Genomic DNA, 4,810 nt, shown 5'->3' on the forward strand with positions numbered 1-4,810 from the left:
GACAGCCAAATCCTGAAGAGGATCTCAATCTAGATTTGACACCGAATAATATCAAATGGGGTTATAAGTACCTGGTTAAATAAAAACTGATATCTTTAAAAAATCATTTGTCTGATGCCCAACCAAAGTGGCTCAGTGATTGAGCATCGACCTATGAACCAGAAGGTCATGGTTTGATTCCCATTCAGGGCACATGTCTGGGTTGTGGACTTAATCCCAGTAGGGGGCGTGTAGGAGGCAGCTGATCTGTGATTCTCTCTCATCATTGATGTTTCTATCTCTCTCACCCTCTCCCTTCTTCTCTGAAATCAATAAAAACATATTAAAAAAATCATTTATCTGATTTTCATAAGTTCTTTCTCTAATAAGTATTTCACAAGTTTCTGCTTTCTAATGCTTATGAGACATAAAGGGTTATTTTATCCTATATAATAAAGAGGTAATATGCAAATTGACCATCATGCCCTTGCAAAAGATGGCTGTCCCCATATGGTCACAAGATGGCCACCGCAAGATGGCTGGCAGGGAGGGCAGTTGGGGGTGACCGGGTCTGCAGGGGAGGGAGGGCAGTTGGGGGGGACCAGGACTGCAGGGGAGGGCAGTTAGGGGCGACGAGGCTGGCAGGGGAGGGCAGTTGGGGGCGATCGGGCCTGTAAGGGAGGGCACTTGGGGATGACCAGGCTGGCAGGGGAGGGCAGTTGGAGGCAATTGGGCTGGCAGGGGAGCAGTTAGGTGTTGATCAGGCTGGCAGGGGAGTAGTTAGGGAGTGATCAGGCAGGCAGGCGAGCGGCTGGGAACCAACAGTCCCAGAATGTAATTGGGCCTAAACTGCCAGTCGGACATCCCCCTTGGGGTCCCAGATTGGAGAGAGTGCAGGCTGGGCTGAGGGACACTTCCCTCCCCCCCCCAGTGCACAATTTCATGCACCAGGCCTCTAGTTTTAAATAAAAATTATTTTATATCATGTAACTTTGAGACATAAGGCCTCATTTTAATTCCTAAGAGTTATTTTAATAATGTATTATATTCATATTATGTACCTAAATTGGACTTGGGCTGTCCAAATCGTGAAGTAGTAAGATTGCTAAGGGGTAATCTTACTACTTCACTTACTAGCGTGTGTGTGTGGGAAATAAGCTTAACAAAGCTTAAACTTCATCATATAATATAGTGTTCATCTATTGCTATGTATATTATTGCCTAAAATGTAGTGTTTGAAATATCAGTATTTGTTAGTTCACAATTTCTATAAATCCCCACCCAGGTGTGGCTGAGCTGTGCCCTCTGCCTCTGGGTCTCCTACATGCAGTGGTCAAGATGCCATCAGGGCTGTGCTCTTATCTCAAGGCTTCTCTGGGAAAGGATCTGCTCTCCAGCTGACTCATTGGTTATTGACAGGATGGATTTTCTTGTGAGCTTTTGGCATGAGGGCCTTATTTCTTTGGCTGTTTACCAAAGGTTGCCCTCAAATCCTTGACACATGGTCCTCTTTATATAGAAACTGGCTTTAGTAGAGATGGTAACTCAGAAGTGTTACCATAGGTAACCAGTTATTGATAAACTAGAGGCCTGGTGCATTGAATTCATGCACAGGGCAGGGGTCCCTCAGCCCGACCTGCACCCTCTCCAATCTGGGAGTCCTCGGGGATTGTCCAACTGCCAGTTTAGGCTCAATCCCTGGCAGTTAGACATCCCTCTTGCAATCTGGGACTTCTGGCTCCTAACCGCTCACCTGCCTTCCTGCCCTAACCACTTTTCCTGCCTGCCTGATCCCCTTAGCTGCCCTCCCCTGCTGGCCTGGTCACCCCTATTAACTTCCTTTTTTAATTTTATCTCCTTCACACACAATTGCATTTGACTTCCTTATTGGCTTCTCACTCTCACACAATTTTTCTCTCTCCTTTATGTAACACTTTTTCCTACTGACTCATCATTTATAAACTTTTCTTTCCTCCTTATTTCCTACTTCTCTTCCATCATCCTTCTTCCCATCTTTCTCTTACCCTCCTTGCCTCCCCACATTCCTTCTTTCCTTTATTTTTACCCCTGTCCTCCCTCCCCTTTCCCTTCCTTCCCACCTTACTTTTTTTTTTCACTTCCTCCCTCGGACCTGCTTTGCTCCCTCCCCTATTTCTTCCTTTTTTCCCATTCTCCTTGTAAGCTCTACTGGCTCCCCTTTAAAACTTTTTTCTCTCCCTCTTTCTCTCTTATCCTATCTTTCCCATATATTTTTCTCTGCTTACTTCCACTGTTTCAAAATCTATCTATCTACCTGCCTAATTATTCACTATCATTTATATTTTTTCTTTTCTGACTCCTAATTTTAAAATCTGTCCCCAGTACACAACTATACTTGATTTTCATTATAGCTCCTACAGTTCCCTCATACATCCTCTTTCCTTCTTTAACTCTGGTGCCTACTGACTCCTTTATAAAGTTCTTCCCTCCCTCCTTCCCTTCTTCTTTTTTTTTTTCCATTGAGAAATTCTATTGGTTTAAGATGAGCTGCATATGAAGTAATAAAGCCATCTGCAGGGGGAGGGGTGGGAGGTCCGCGGGCATGGCCAGGTCATCTGTCCAGAAGTTGTGTCCCCATTTTTGGCATCTCTGGTAGGTAGGGCAAGGCTGGCATCTCCACAGAACCAAGAGCAGATAAGGGTGGGGGAGAGAGAGTAGATGAGGGAGAGAGAGAGAGAGAGAGAGAGAGAGAGAGAGAGAGAGAGAGAGAGAGAGAGAGAGAGAGAGAGAGAGAGAGAGAGAGAGAGAGATGAGAAACAGAATAGTCATATATGTGTCTGAGAGAGAGAATATATATGTGTCTATAGAGAAACAATAGTTGTGTATGTATCTATGAGAGAGAAACAGAATAGTTGTGATGAGTCTATGAGAGAGAGAGGATCTGAAAGATAGGGTTCTGGGTGTGTTTCTGTGTAAGAAATGGGGAGAGAACATGATTGAAAAGAAGGGAAAAGGGGGAGACAGACCCCACTTCCCCTTAGGGGATCCCCTTCTCTTTGCCATGTAGTCAGCAACCCCAGCACAGAGTCGGCTGGGTAGGGCGACCCCATTTGCCCTTCTCCATCTTGTGCTTCTCCTGTGTCTGGGGCTTGTCCTCTAGATGCCTTTGTCCTCTCGTTAAGAGTCACCTCTGAGCCCCCACCCTGTGGCCCTGGGGGGTGAGATCAGTGGGAAGTGTCAGAACGAACGCCCCCTGGTCCTCTGTTGGGGCTGTCACTGAGGACAGGGTCATAGCCTCCCGCCAGCCCCGTTCGCCCTCACTTCCCGAGGGCTGTCCATCTGGCCTCCCCGAGGTTATCTCCTTGGCCTCTGGCCCATCGAGTGTCAGAGTGACTCCACCTGGGAAGCAGGGCAGGGATCTCCGTTGAGCCTGGGCATCTGCAGAAACATGTCTCCGGATCCTGAAAGATGGAAAGAACCGCCAGAGCCTGCGGAGGAAGTGGGTGTCGGGAGCTGGTGCGGCTGTGGCCCTGGGTGGGGTGACAGGCAAGGCGGTCCTGACGGCATAGATGTTCTCCTCCTCTTCAAACTTTCCGATATTTTTCTTATAGCGGATCTGCTTGCTGCCAAACCAGTTGGAGACCTGAGAGACGGGGATGCCACGCTTCTTGGCGAGCTCCTCCTCAGCCTCCTCACTGATTCCGGTTACTCTGCTGGGAATAGAAATACTCATTTAGGGCCTCCATGGCCTGTTTGCTGAAGTCCCGTGTTTGCATCTGGCATCCAGGAACCAGGAGCGCAGGGTCATGCAGGCTCGCGGGTGGCCACTTCGGCCAGGGGCCGCTCCTAAGCCAGGCAGCCGGGTGCCTGTTCGAGACCCCAGCCAGGCGGCCTCCAGGCTGGGCAGTGCCATGCACACACCTGCCCCCCCGCTGTTGGCCACTTCCGCTGAGGGCAGCTCCTGGGCCAGGCCCGACTGGTCGTGACTAATTAGCATATCGAAGCTAATTAGCATATCCCTCCCTTATTATATAGGACTAGAGGCCCAGTGCACAAAAATTTGTGCACTCGGGGGGATGAGGGGGTCCCTCAGCCCGGCCTGTGCCCTCTTGCAGTCTGGGACCCCTCGGGAGATAACGACCTGCTGGCTTAGGCCTGCTCCCGGGTGGCAGAGGGCAGGCCCAATCCCTAGGTGCAGCCCCTGGTTGGGCTCAGAGCAGGGCCGATTGGGGAGTTGGGGCGCCTTCCCCTGTCATGCACAGAGCAGGGCAGATTGGGAGGTTGTGATGCCACCCTCAGTTACACTCAGGGTAGGGCTGATTGGGGGGTTGGGGCACCGTCCCCTGTCACACTCAACTCAGGGTAGATGGGGAGGTTGCAGCGCCACCCCCTGTCACGCACAGAGCAGGGCCCATCAGGGGAGTTGGGGCTCCTTACCCTGTCACACACAGTCCAGGGCCCATCAGGGGGGTTGGGGCTCCGTACCCTGTCACGCACAGAGCAGGGTCAATCAAGGGGTTGGGGAGCTCCCCCCTGTCATGCACAGAGCAGGGCCGATCAGGGGGTTGAGGAGCTCCCTCCTGTCACTCACAGAGTAGGGCCGATAGGGGAGTTGGGCACCGCCCCTGTCACACTCAGGGCAGGGCCAATGGAAAGGTTATGGCTCTACCCCATCACACACAGAGCAGGGCCCGTGGGGGGGGGGGGTTGGGGCACCCCCCTTTATCACCCACAGAGCAGGGCAGATCAGGTGGTTGGGGTGCCGCCACTCTCACACACAGGGCAGGGCCAATGGGGAGGTTATGTCTCTACCCCGTCACACACAGAGCAGGGCCCGTGGTGGGGAGGGGGC

General features: G+C 51.2%; 1 pseudogene; it reads right to left on the bottom strand.

Moving 5' to 3' along the window:
- Positions 1-3,182: 3,182 nt before the first annotated feature.
- LOC118662095 lies at positions 3,183-3,955 on the bottom strand (annotated as a pseudogene).
- Between the last annotated feature and the right edge of the window lie 855 nt (positions 3,956-4,810).

The sequence above is a fragment of the Myotis myotis genome, unplaced genomic scaffold (genome assembly GCF_014108235.1).
Source record: "Myotis myotis isolate mMyoMyo1 unplaced genomic scaffold, mMyoMyo1.p scaffold_m19_p_8, whole genome shotgun sequence".
Taxonomy (NCBI): domain Eukaryota; kingdom Metazoa; phylum Chordata; class Mammalia; order Chiroptera; family Vespertilionidae; genus Myotis; species Myotis myotis.